The sequence below is a fragment of the Pinus tabuliformis genome, chromosome 8 (genome assembly GCF_031772625.1).
Source record: "Pinus tabuliformis cultivar Carrire ecotype Pingquan chromosome 8, CPIR1, whole genome shotgun sequence".
Taxonomy (NCBI): domain Eukaryota; kingdom Viridiplantae; phylum Streptophyta; class Pinopsida; order Pinales; family Pinaceae; genus Pinus; species Pinus tabuliformis.
Window position 1 is genome coordinate 616,636,375 of NC_142294.1, and position 15,195 is coordinate 616,651,569.

The following is a 15,195-nucleotide window of genomic DNA, read 5'->3' on the forward strand; positions in this document are numbered from 1 at the left end:
ATGCATTACAAAACATGTCTCTCAAGACTGAAGAGATAAAAAAGTTACATGATCAAGTGAAACTTCTAGAGGATCATCAAAAGAAAACTGAGATTTTTCATGCAGTAGAGCTTCAAAGAGCTCAAAATTAGATAGAGGCATGGAAGAAGTCAGCAACTGAGTCTTCTATTGGCTCTACATTGGGTCATGTTAAAGAAATCATCTAGAATAATATCATTAAAGAAATAGATGAAATCTGGCCATGTATCTAGATTATTTTTTAGCAGAAGGAACTCATGGAGAAAGAAAAGTAGACCATTGCCACTATCAATGTTCGACTAGGAGAAATGCTTGCAACAACCAACAACATCATAAAGTTCCTTAATTACAAAAATAGATATGATATGGATGATCTAGAAGTATATCACAGAACATAAACCATCCTGGAGGTGAAGAAAGTTATAATAAACAAGAACTTGATTGTACAACTAATAGAGAAGTGTCACACTCTAGAGGTAGAGTCAAGAGGTTTTCCACAAGGATTGATGCATTGAACAAGAAGGGTCTAACTTCACTATTTGTAATCAATGATAAATTAATGACCAGGGAAGACTACCTGAAGAATCTTCAGGACATTGCCAAGGATACATCTAAGTCCTCCAACATAAAAGGTTTTATGACAGGCTCAAGATTTTACGATGCCATCAAGAACATATGTTTTATTTAACATAAGATAAAACATATTTTTACTATAAAACCCAATTTTTCTCGGTATACTAAGGTGGATGAAATGTATCGCAAGGTAACTAAGACAACTATTCCAGATCAAGAAAGGTGGGATAACTTGTGTGAATTTTAGGAATAAAGGACAGATCAGCCTCACCAGTGCATCACTTGAATAGTGGCCACTCAACAACTTCTCTCCTTGAAAATAGGGTTGTTCAGATTCATTCCTTGTGATTGAATTGCCTCTTTCTCTGTTAGTTCTAAGTAATAATAAAATGTTGTGTCACTCAGGAATTTATTGTAATATTTTTAGATTTTTTTTAAATACTTCATTCTGTGGATTTATTCAAGGTTGAACCCTTGAACTAGTTATCAAGCAAACTTGTATAAGCCGTAGCATTTTTGAGATAATGAAAGATTCTGGATTTTCTTCATATGGTCTATCTCTCAGTGAGTTGTTTTCATATTAGTTTTTCATTATGTCTTCTTCATATAAGTTAAAAATTTTACATTCATCCGATTTAAAATTTAATTGAATATCAATTTCATTTTGAATCCGCTATGAAGTTGTAATTTAAATAAGAGATTAATTAGCAAAACTATATGTTATTGTAAATTCCTCTTTGAAAATAAATTACACTAGATTTTTGTAATAGTTTAATTATATTTTGTTGATCAAGGAAACACAATTTTCTTGATTTTTGCTTATAAATGATTAAATAGTCAGTTTTAATATTAAATCACGTATACTTCTAAACATTCTTCGTATCCATCCTACTAAAATCAAAAAAACCATGTGCATGTAAAGAACAACCTTTTTATTTTATTAAGGATCTTTCTAAGTTTAAAGAAACTGTTTATAAACAGTTCACTAGTCATCCAATCACTAAAAGTAACAAAAAATTATAGATTCTTTGGCATAACCGATTGGCCTTAGGTTATCTCAGAGGAAAACATTATATTGGCACCGTTTCTAGGGAGTGAAGAATTGAAAGCTAAATTTTCCTCGTGGAAATGATTCTCCCTTTCCTTTAAGGTGAATAAAGGATAATGATATAGGTCAAAATCTTTTACTTGGCGATTCCACTGGTCCAAGCTGGCTCCTTTTAAGCACACTAGATCACATTCTGCTTATGAGATTATTAAACCTCTACAAGACCCAGAAATACTTATTAGGGGAGCATCTTCAAGTAGAAGACACAGAACCCATTCTTATTCTACATATTTACACCCTAAAGACATCTCATCTGTAGATCCTTTTTCATCTGTACCATCCCATCCTGATTGGACAGAACTACCTCCCAAGGTTCCTAAACTCCATTCTAGAGGAAGAGATATTCAATCAACCTTTTTAATACAGTCACTTGAGTCATATCAAGTCCCATCTATTCTTATCAAATCACCTTCATAAGAGGAAGAATTGGGTTTACATTTACCTAAATTCAAGCCTCAAGATTTCATTACTCCAACTGCTTATTCTATTCCATCAACCTCTACTAATCTTGAAGAGACATTTTCTGTCTATTCAAATCCATTTTTTAATAATAAGGAAGACTTTCCTCTAGGAGTTCAGAAGTTGGTTATTAAAAACCCTTTGAGATCCTCAAAAAGGTATCCTCCCTCTTTCTCTCCTCCACGTACTAATCCCCCTACAGATTCATCTACATCTTCTACATATTCATCTTCATCATCCTCTTCTCCTTCATCATCATCCACTCAGTCACCCCATATTCCTCTTGTTGTAATGGCTTTTTGACCCATTGTGCAAGCAAGGTATGCTATTCTAGTTCTCCATCTAAACTTAGGAAATTTTCCTGATGGATATCTAAAACATCTACCAAGATTTAATGGAGAAATGTGTCCCTCAACATAAAATCATGTATCAGCTTTCCTAGATTTTGCTGACAATTTTCCTGATTGATATCTAAAACATTTTCCAAGATTTAATGGAGAAATAGGTCCCTCAGTAGAAGGTCATGTATCAACTTTCCTATAATTTTCTCTTAATATAGCTTGAGTGGGCCTAATGGCTAAAAGAACCTGTTTCCTTCTAAGAGGTCACAAGTTCAAAACTAGAGGGGGGTAGAGTATGTATGCCTTCGTAGACTTAGCAGTCAAATCGCTGCGTGGAGGTGGGTCCCTTGACCCACAAAAAAGGGGGTATCATACATCAATTTGGTGTCTGGCTTGGCTATGACCTTAAAATTGGATAATAATAATAATAATAGAAGAGGAAAATGTTTATCTGAGATTATTTATACAATCTTTAGAAGCAAATGTTAGGATCTGGTTTAGGAAACTTAGAGCTAACTCTATCAGAACATGGAATGAACTCATAAATACCTTCAAAAACCAATGTGGGCTAAAGAAAGATCCTATTTATTTTCTCACTGTATTTGAGGTTTTAAAGAGAAACCCTGGTGAACCAATTGCTGAATTCATTAAAAGATTTAACAAACTCTATCATAAAATGCCTGTTGATACTAAACCGCCAGTAGTAGCTGCAAAGGCAAGATTTTCTAAAGCATTTGATGATGAATTTGTAGTCATTCAAAGGGAAAGAGTTTGTAATACATTAGAAGATATGCGGACAAATGGTGTAGAGGTAGAAGCCAATAGGCCAGCTTCTGGAAAACTCAAAGCTAAAGCACAAAAAGAAGAAAGAAAACTGAAAGCTAGGGTTGATGATTCATCCTCTTCCAAATATAAACTTGAAAATGAGAAAGTTGATGAAATTACATGTTCACTCAGAAACCATTCTAATAGGATTTCCAAAATTTAAACACAACCTAGAACTGTTTAGCACACTTCTGTCAGACCTCAAGCTCGAACTCAATTTCGAAGAACTCTTCAGATGCAGATTCTTCAGAGACCAGGTCCTCATCAAAATTTGAAATTGCCTTTGTTGATTGATAATAAATATCCACAGGACACATTCCCTTTAATCACAAAAGATATCAATAATATTGATTCTTCAACAATACAAATTGTAATAGTTCCTTCACCTCAGCCTTTTGAACAAGAACTAGGAGATGCTCAACTTTCAAAACACATAGCATTCTATAAATTTTTTATTGCAGAATTGAATAAGAGGTATGATCTAAGGCCTAGATCAGGTCCTGGTAGACCTACAATGAAAACCATTTAAAAACAAACTCCAACACCTCAGACTACAGAGTCATCCCCTGAAATCTCTTCATCTGACAAGACTCTTTTGACAACTTTTAATATTGAAAAGGAATTGCAAAGGGTAAAAATTATTATACCTTTAGCTAAGCTTTCCAAAAACCATGGTTATAAAAATCAGGTGCCTAAATGGATACAGTCTGCTAGTGTAGATGCTAAAGGAGATGTTATTAGTTTTCAAGATGAAAAGCCATCGGTAGTGTTTGTCCTTAGTTCTGATATCATCGATGAAATTGTTCCACCATTTTATGTAACTTTAAAAGCTCATGACTTTCTTTTGTATAGCTGCATGCTAGATTATGGATCTTCTCATATTAACCTTATGCTAAAGGTAATTATGGATCAGCTTCAGTTACAAGTTACCCATTCTTATAATTACCATTACATCTTTGATTCAAGGAAAGTACCATGCTCGAGATTGATCAAAGACCTAGTTGTGACCTTAGATCAAATACCTATCAAGTGTACAGTTTCAGACATAGTTGTAACTGATATTCCTGCCAAGTTTGGCTTGATTCTATCTAGATCATGCTATGCTAAACTTCGAGGATCACATCAGATGGACATGTATTTTGTAGCTATTCCAGTCTACAGAGGTGAAAAATTAAGGTTATTTATGGAATTTAGATTCCTTCATACTGTTTGTAGGTTTGATCAAGGAAAAAACCAGCCTATCTATGCAGTAGATCAAGATTTTGGTTTCTTTCAGTTATCTTCACAAAATTCATCAAACACTCAACTTTCCATTGAAAATATAGTTTCCAAGCCTAAAGTTGTAGAATCAGATATCTAGAAACATTATTTTGATGGCTCTTACTCAAAGTAAGGAGCAGGAGCAGGAATTGTTTTCATTTCACCAAGTAAAGAAAAGATAACACAGTCATGTAAACTTGAATTTGAGGTCACCAATAATGTGGCTGAGTATGAGGATTTTATTCTTGGTCTTGAGCTAGCTAGGAGTTTAAAAGTTCAAAAATTGAGTTTCTTTTCTGACTCCGAGTTTATAGTGAACCAGGTTAGAAATATTTGCAAAAAGAAACACCCAAGGCTTAGGTCATATAGAAATGAAGCTGGGGACACAAATGATAATTTATTTCAAGGATTTAACATAACTGCTATTCCCAGAGATGAAAATATGCTTGCTGACTCACTAGCTGTATCAACAAGATCTTTCAAAATCCCTGAGCCAGTATTGTTAGAATACCAAATTCAAGTCAAGTATAGACCATCGATTCCTAATAACCTTAAACACTGGCATATTTTTGAAGATGATGAACAATTAAAATATTTTCTTGAACTCATTGATGAATTATCCAATATGCAAATTGACAGTTATCAAAACGATATTCAAGAATTAAATCAAAAAAATCCAGAAACTTCATTTAGTGCTAAAATTCTTGATCATGATATCATTCAATTATCTAATAATTGTATTCCTAAATGATTGGTTATGTTGGAAAAACTATTTGATAATAATGATGTCTCTAAAAATCCCTTGTTTAACCCACCTAAAGAAGAAACCAAAGAATGTAATATTGGGACTTTGGATGGTGTTTGAAATATTAAATTGTCATCAACCTTACCTTTGCATGTAAAAATCAAATACTTGAATCTTTTTAAAAATTACAAAGATGTTTTTTCCTGGTGTTATAATGAGTTAAAAACTTGCGATACATCTTTGATTGAGCATAAGATTCCTTTGAAACCTCAAGCAAAACCCTTTGAGAAAAAACTAACAATAATGAATCCCATAATACCTCCAACCATTGAGAAATAACTTAAAAAGCTACTTGATGCTCATATCATTGTTCCTTTAAGGTATTCTAATTATATAGCCAACCTAGTTCCTATTAGAAAGAAAAATGGTGAGATTAGGCTATGTGTAAACTTCCGAAATGTGAACAAATCCTCTTTAAAGGACAATTATCCATTTCCCAAAATGGATCATCTACTTTAGGAAGTTTCAAGTGTAAATAGGATTTTTATGCTAGATGGATTTTATGGTTATAACTAGATCATCGTAAGTCAAGCTGACAAAGAAAAAACTGCTTTCACCACACCTTGGGGTACATTTATGTATGTTAGAATACCATTTGGGTTGACCAATGTTGGAGCGAATTTCCAGGGAGCCATGGATTTAGCATTTGTAGGTAAAAAATATGAATTTACTGTCATTTATTTATATGATTTAAATGTTTTCTCTGATTCTAATGGAAATCATTTAAAACACTCCAGCAAGGTTTTTGATAGGTGCAGGAAATTTGGCATATCCATCAATTCGAAGAAATCCTAATTTGTTGTAAAGGAGGGGAAACTACTAGGGCATATAATCTCTAAGAAGTGAGTTATAATTGACCCAAAGAGCATTTCAGCTATTAATACCCTATCTCTACCAAAGAATAAGAAAGAGATACAAATATTCCTTGGAAATATCAATTTTCTCAGAAGGTTCATCCCAAATTGTGTTGAGATAGTGAAAGATATATTAGATATGTTGAAGAAAAAAATGAAGTAAAATGGATAGTTCTTACTATATATGCTTTCGATCAGATAAAAAAGGCTATATCCGAGGCCCCTACATTAGCTAGCCCTAATTATTCTTCATTTATTAGCATATTTACTTTTTCATCAGGGACAACCTTAGTTGTTGTACTTTTACAAAAGAACACAAATGGTGATGACAATCCTATAGCATTCTTTTGTAAAGTTATGAGGGATGTTCAACTTAGGTATGATATTATTGAAAAACAAGGTTGCACCTTAATTCAAGCCCTCAAAGCCTTTAGAACCTATGTCTTTCATTCACACATTACAACTTATGTCACTAATCATGTTGTTAAAACTATTTTGACCTAGCCTAATACTAATAGAAGAAGAGAGAGGTGGATTGCTAAAATCCTTGAATTTGACCTTGAAATTAAGAACACAAAGCTAGTAAAAGGCTAGGGCTTGGCCAAATTGTTGGCTGACTCCATCTGCAAAGTATTGGGAATAAATCTGGTTTCTGAAATAACATTAGGGGAGAAACCATAAGAATCTCCTCCTCCTCGAGAAGGGGAGAATCCACAAGAAACTCTTTCTTCAGATCAAGCCATTCTTGTTCACATAGATCAGAAATACCTACTCTCTAATTGGTACTATGATATTGTGTAGTTTCTTAGGGATTTTCAATGTCCAGTTGATCTTAACTTGAAGTAGTGTAAAGCCTTGAAACTTAAGTCAATAAAATATTGCATTATCAATGCTAATATATACTGGAAAGACCATCTTAATATCATTATTCTTTGTTTACTTGAAATTGAAATAGAGGTAATTATATATTAGTTCCATACATGGTTTTGTGGTGGACACTATGCCTCAAGAGAAACAACCTACAAAATTTTAAAAGCGCGTTTCTATTGGCCCACACTTTTCAAAGAAGTTGGAGTGAGAGTAGGAAGTTGCAAACCATGCCAATTATTTGTAAGAAAATAGAAACTGTCAGAACTTCCTTTGGTCCTACTATCCGTCCATGCTCCTTTCCTACAATGGTGGTTGGACTTTTTAGGGGAAATTCATCCACAATCAAATAATCAACACAGATGGATTTTAACTGCTATAGAATATTTCACCAAGTGGGTAGAAGCCATACCTATTAAAATGTAACTGATAATGTTGTGATTAAATTTCTTGAAGAGAAAATCCTATCAAGATTTGGATGTCCTCAACAAATTGTTACAGATAATGCAGCAGCTTTCAATAGTGTTAAAATGATTGAGTTCTGTCAAAATTATTCAATCCTTTTACACCATTCTACACCATATTTTCCATAGGGTAATGGGCTAGTAGATACCTCCAACAAGAGCTTAGTTAAGGTCATTAAGGGGACTCTTGAAGACCATAAAAAGAGTTGGGACAACCATCTAATCCATGCAATTTGGCCAAATAGAGTTTCTCCTAAGAGATCAACAAGCACGTCTCCTTTCCAATTAGTTTATGGAAAGGAAGCCATTTTTCCTACTCATTTAGCTTTACCTGTTATGAGATTCATTCAGGAATCCTATGAAGAAAAAGATGATTTATCAAGAATAATTAATAAAATTATTGAGTTGAATGAAGACAGGGATGAAATTCAATACAAGCTAAGGAAATACCAAAATAAGATGAAAGAACTGTTAGACAGAAAGGCTAGAGAAATAAATTTCAAGAAAGGTGACCTAGTGCTTAGATGGGATACAAGGAGAGAAGATAAAGGAAAACATGAAAAATTGGACAACCTTTGGTTTGGTCCATTTAGCATTACAGAAGTCAAAGGGAATAATACATTCATCCTACAAAATTTCAAAGGATATTATTCCTCATTGCCAGTCATTGGGAAATACTTGAAATATTACATTCAGTATTGATTTTCCATTCATTCATCATCTGTAAATATTTGGAGAGTTTATTTTGTTTTTAATATTTTTTGCAAGTGAGTTTATGTTTCAACAAAGAATCCATAGCCTGAGGAGAAGGAACTTAGATCTGCTTGTTCTCTGTATCCCACAGCGGGAAGCAGTCCCTAGCTGGAGCTGATATTGTAACATTATTTGGTTTTGATAATTTAGTATATTAGTCAAAATAATTTTAAAATGTTAAGTTAGGATATGGATGCAAAAGAAAGAAAAGTTAAAATGTTATGCCAATTTAATGTTTTATAGGCATCCATATCAACAAAATGTTAGGTGTTCGCTACCCTAAATAAGAAGGAAAAAGGAATATAAAATGCTAGGGAAGAAAAAAGAAAAGAAAGGCTTAATTTCATGTTTTTATAAATGCACAGGCTGCTAGTCAAAATGCACCACAAGTCAACTATCAAATAATGTTTTCATGTGCAGAAGGAAAAGGGAAAGGAGTTAAGGTTTTCTCTAAGGTTTATATATCAATTATTTTGGTATTAATCCTATCCCTAAGCTTTAAATCCCAACATTACCCATCTACTCACATTTCCCTCCACCCACTTATCCCTAAGTTTTAACACCCCTCAAATATCGCACATATTACTTACACATTAAGTATTTAACTCCATCAACCCCATCGGGTGTCTCGTCACATTATAAGTTAACCCTACCACACATTTCACTTCATCTCTGCCCATATCCCAAGATCTGACGGCGCATATGACTTTTTAGCCCCCCCTCACCATCCGAGCTTTACTGTCGAGGGTGGGGGGTAGCTAGGGTTTGAAATGGGAAGTATACGAAACCGCACCCTCCCCTGCGTGCCATCACCATTGTTTTTCAGAACCCCCCTGGGTGAAACTACTAACCACTCCCCCCCCCCTCCAAAAATTTGTTTCCTCACTTCCAATACCACTTTCCTACCCATTGTGCACCCGCTACTTGCCTTCTTCCACCTCATTCGCCCATTAAATCCATCCAATTATAACTATTCCCTTTATAATTAACCCATTAAACAATTAATTATTAAGCTATTAATTCAACAGACCCGCTTCACCTTCAATGGAAAAACCAAATTAATTATAAAGACCTCCCTTCCACAAGTTATCAGGTTACTGAATTCATGCACTATCACTATTATTGACTTGATTACAGGTTGCTGGATTAAAACTTTGACTATTTCTACCTGCCAACGACACTGTTCCCTCATTCTTTTCAACTTATTGCCTCTTTTTTTGCCTCCAAAACCTGACTCCTCTCTACATATTCAAACTCCCAATCCAGTTTTCATCCCTATTCTTAGCCTTAGACAAGATGCCTCCAAAGGACAAAGGACTAGAGGAACCTATCAATCCTCTGATCTATCCTCCCATAGATCTTCATCACATTCCTATGGCTAATAGAGACTATAAAATCCATGATACTCTATGTGAATTTGACCTTTTTGAGATGCATTGTTGGCTCGAGGACAAGTATATAGACAAGTCAGATGATATCTAGCTTTGGGATTATAATTTACCCCACTACATTTTTCCTCATACCCACAGTACCCCAGGTTTTGTTAGGAAGTGTCATGCATCATATTTTCCAAGCCAAAGGGCGATCATTAGCCCTATTGGAGAAATTTTGTTTACCATTACTCCTCAAGCCATAGACTAGATGATGCAGGCCCCCACAGTAGATAATTCTACCCCACTTTTCTATGAGGCACTGATTGAACTTTAGCAAAAATTAGACTTTGCCAAGAGGGAAAAAACCCTAGAACTTTTCTTAACATAAGATGCCTCATCGCCAAAGAAAAATCCTCCCTATCCCTCCTCTATTTTCCCATAAAGATCCAAGAATATTAGCACAGTTGTCTCCTACATCCTTGGCTAATACTGTGATCAGTGGGCAGATGAGACCATCATAGGATTTCTATCTAGTTTCTCTTCTAATTCGAAACCCTCTATTGTGTTTAACTTTAGCCAATTTCTTGAAGAGTCAATTCATCAACAGCTTATCAACTTTCCCACTGAGGAGGTATTCAAGTATGCCTCTATGTTGGTTTACATGTTCTTATACTTTTAGGGGGATAACATCATCCTTTCCTTGCAAAAGCTAGATGCATAAGGAAACCAATAGCCATTCATCTTTTGGACTACTCTAGTGATGAAGGGACAAAAGAAGTACACATATAAAAAAATTTAGAGATATTTGTTCATCAAAAAATAGGTCTCCTAAGGAGCAGAATAGAACCGAGGATCAGTGGGGAATTAAAAAAGGTGTTGCAGCTATCAGATCAAGTTCAAATAGGGGATTGGTACCTCTATGAAAACTATACAAAATTAAGAATACTTGGATGTGAGCTTGCACCTTACAAGCTCCCAAAATTCCTCCTGGTGAGGATTTTTTCTCTGGAGTACATAAGACATGTGATCAATATGGATGAAATCCACTTTGTTGCTGCCAAGAAGAAGTCCCTGTTTAAAATCAAAACAGAGATTGGCCCTTTCATTCACAAAAATAGGGTAGCAGGGGAAGAATTTGATAATCTCTTAAGGGAAATGTAGTTCAGCCTTAGATTTACTTGGTCACAGGATCCATTAGGGACCATTTCTAAGTTAAGAGTAGAAACGAAGTCTACTCCTTAATTTCACACATCTAGGCTAGAGATAGAGAAATACAAAAATTAGCTAGAATGGGTTGAGAATACCCTATAATAAGTAGAAAAACAACATGTATCATCATCTGTAGTGAAGACTCCTACCATGTAGGAGAAAACATCCAAGGGAAGTAGAAAGGAAGAGTCCCCTTTAGGGACTAACATTTTTAGTGAAGGATTTATGATAATGCATAGAACGAAGACCAAGATTAGTACTAAGCCTCAATAAAGATTCAGAACAACGGACCATTATCACCATTAATGAGGCACTTGTTTCCTCATTAGTAGGTGATCAGACCACATGATCTCCTACTACCTCCACAACTTCACAAGAGCAGTAGCAAATTATACAGATAACCACATCTACTTCAAGGGAAACAAAGAAGAGTATAATGGACATCTTCGAGGAGATAAAATTCAGGAATGAGGCCTTGAAGATTAACACCTACAACCCATTTTGTAAGCAGACTTCTGTTTCTCAAAGTAGGCTATTGTCAGTCTTTACTTCAGAAAAAAAATAAAATGCAAATGGAATTCCTCCAGGCACAAGTTCCCCAACCTAAGGCAGCATCAAAATACAAGAAGACAAATTTTGAGTTTGATGTAAAGGATATACATCCTATTGACCAAATGGAGATGCATAAATAGACTGGGGAAATGACATTTTCAATTGTCACTAAAATTGCTACGAGTTTATGAAAATTGCAGGTTACCTTAGCAAATGTCCAATCACAACTGAAGATGGACAAGGTCTCTGCGCTTGCAAAAGACACAAGGATTAAAACCCTGGAGGACTTGGTAATCAAACTGGGTTATGACACTTCAAACATCAATTTTGCAGAGGAACTTGTGGAGAAAAATAATTTAAACATAGCAGCATTAAGGAAGCAGTTAAAACTGCCAGCTACAGAAGATCCTCTAGCCAAGGATATTGAAGAGACAGAGACACAAAAGGTAGATATCATGAAGCTCATCATGGAGCAGAGCGTAAAGCTGGAGCAAATGGAGACAATTATGGAGAATTTGGTTAAAGAAAAGGAGAAAGCTGCTAAAAGGATTGTTTCTCCTTTGGAAGCACTTCCTATCACAACCATTCCTGCAGCCATATCTGCTACAAAAAGTACAGGAGATGTTGTAGATCAGTTGGCCCATGAAGTACAAAACACGTCTCTCCAGACAAAAGAGATCAAAAAGTTGCAGGATCAAGTGAAACTTCTAAAGGATCATCAAAAGAAAACTGATACTTTTCATGTAACAGAGTTTTAGAGAGCTCAAAATCAAATAGAGGCATGGAAGAAGTCAATAGTTGAGTCTTCTATTGGCTCTACATTGGGTCATGTTAAATAAATCATCTGGAATAATATCATTGAATAAATATATGAAAGTTGGCCACATATCCAAGTTATTTTTTAGGAGAAGGAACTCATGGAGAAATCAAAGCAGACCATTGCCACTATTAATGCTCAACTAGGAGAAGTTCCTGCAATAACCAACAACATCATAAAGTTCCTTAATTCCAAAAACAGATATGAGTTGGATGATCTAGGAGTGGATAATAGAACATAAACCATCCTGGAGGTGAATAAAGTTCTAACAAAGAAGAACTTGGTTGTACAGTTGAAAGAGAAGAGTCACACTCTAGAGGTATCAGTCAATAGGTTTTTCACAAGGATTGATGCATTGAACAAGAAGGGTCTACCTTCATTGTTTATAATCAATGATAAATTAATGACTATGGAAGACTACATGAAGAAGCTTCAGGACATTGCCAAGGATACATCTAAGTCCTCCAACATCAAAGGTTCTATGACAGGCAGAGCGCTTTACGAAGCCATCAACAACATATGTTTTATTCAACATGAGATAAAACATATTTTTACTGTAAAACCCACTTTTTCTCGATATACTGAGGTAGATGAAATCTACCACAAGTTAACTAAGATATCTATTCCAGAAGAAGAAAGGTGGAATAAGTTGTGTGAATTTTAGAACTAAAGGACAGATTAGCTTCATGAGCGCAACACTTGAATAGTAGCCACTCAGCAACTGCTCTCCTTCAAAACGGGGCCAGATATTCATATTCATTCCTTTTGGTCGAATTGCTTCTTTTTCTGTTAGTTCTAAGTAATAATAAAATGTCATGTCACTCAGGCACTTATTGTAATATTTTTGTAATTTTGTTTAAATACTTCATTTTGTCGAAGTATTCAAGGTTGAACCCTTGAACCAGTTATCAAGCAAGTTTGTATAAGATTGAGAATTTTTGAGATAATGAAAGGTTCTAAATTTTCCTCATATGGTCCGTCTCTCAGTGATTTGTTTTCATCTTAGTTTTTCATTATGTCTTCTTCATATAAATTAATTCTTTTACAGTCATTCGATTTAAAATTTAATTGAATATTAGTTTCATTTTGAATCTATTGTGAAGTTGTAATTTAAATAAGAGATTAATTTGTAGAACTATCTGTTATTCAAATTCCTCTTTGAATATTAAGTCACTTATACTTCTAAACATTCTTCTTATCCATCCTACTAAAATCAAAATAAGCATGTGCATGTAAAGAGCAACCTTTTATTTTATTAAGGATATTTCTAAGTTTAAAGCACCCGTTTATAAACAGCTCACTGGTCATCCAATCATTAAAATAAACAAAACATTATAGATGCTTTGTCATAACCAATTAACCTTAGGTTATCTTAAAGGACAAAATTAGATTGGCATCGTTGTCGGGGAGAGAAGAATTGAATGCTAAATCTTCCATGGGGAAACGATTCTCCCTTTCCTTTAAGTTGAATAGAGGATAAGGATATAGGTCAAAATATTTCACCCGGAGATTCCACTAGTCCAAGCTAGCTCCTTTTAAGCACACTAGATCACATTTTTCTTCTGATATTGTTAAACCTCTACTAGACCTAGAAAGAGTTATTAGGGGATCCTCTCAAAGGAAAGGAATAGAACCCCTTCTTCTTCTTCAGCTTTACACCCTGAAGACATCTCATCTGTAGATCATTTTTCATCTGTACCATCCCATCATGATTGGACTGAACTACCTCCTAGGGTTCTTGAACTCCATTCTAGAGGAGTAGATCTTCAATCAACCTTTTTAATACTGTCATTTGAGTCATATCAAGTCCCATCTATTCTTATCAAATCACCTTCATCTGAGGAAGAATTGGGTTTACATTCACCTGAATTGAAGCCTCAAGATTTCATTACTCCAACTCCTTATTCTATTCCATCAACATCTACTAATCTTGACAAGCATTTTATGTCTATTCAAATACTTTGTTTGATTATAAGGGAGACTTTCCACTAGGAGTTTAGAAGTTGGTTATTAAAACCCATTTCACATCCTCAAAAAGGTATCCTCCCTCTTTCTCTCCTCCACATACTAATCCCCCTACAGATTCATCTTCATCTCCAACATCTTCATGTTCATCATCATCCACTCAGTCACCCCATACTCCAGTTGTAATTGCTTTTTGACCCATTGTGCAAGAAAGGTATGTTGCTCTAGTTCTCCCTGCAAACTTAGGAAATTTTCCCGATGGATATCTAAAACATTTGTGAAGATTTAATGGAGAAGCAGTTTCCTCAGTAGAATATCATGTATCAGCTTTCCTAGATTTTGCTAAAAATATGAACATCGAAGAGGAAAATGTTTAGATGAGATTATTTGTATAGTCTTTAGAAGGAAATGTTAGGATTTGGTTAAGGCAACTTAGAGCTGACTCTATCAAAACATGGATTGAAGTCAGAACTATCTTCAAAAAACAATGGGGGGTGAAGAAAGATCTTGTTTATTTTCTCATTGAATTTGAGGAATTAAATAGAAACCATGTTGAACTAGTTGTTGATTTCATCAAAAGATTTAACAAACACTATCTTTAAATGCCTATTGATTGTAAACCACCAGTAGCAGGTGCAAAGGTCAAATTTTCCAAAGATTTTGATGATGAATTTGAATTCATGCTAAGTGAACAGGTTTCTAATACATTAAAAGACATTCACAAATGCTATAGACATGGAAGCCAATAGGTCAGATTCTGGCAAACTCAAAGATAAAGTAGAAAAAGAAGAAAGAAAACTAAAAGCCAGGGTTGATGATTCATCCTCTTCCAAATCTAAACTTGAAGATGAGAAAATTGATGAAATTATATCTTTACTCAGAAAAATTTCTAATAGGATTTCCAAAATTTAAACACAACCTAGAACTGTTTAGCAAATAGTTGTTAGACCTC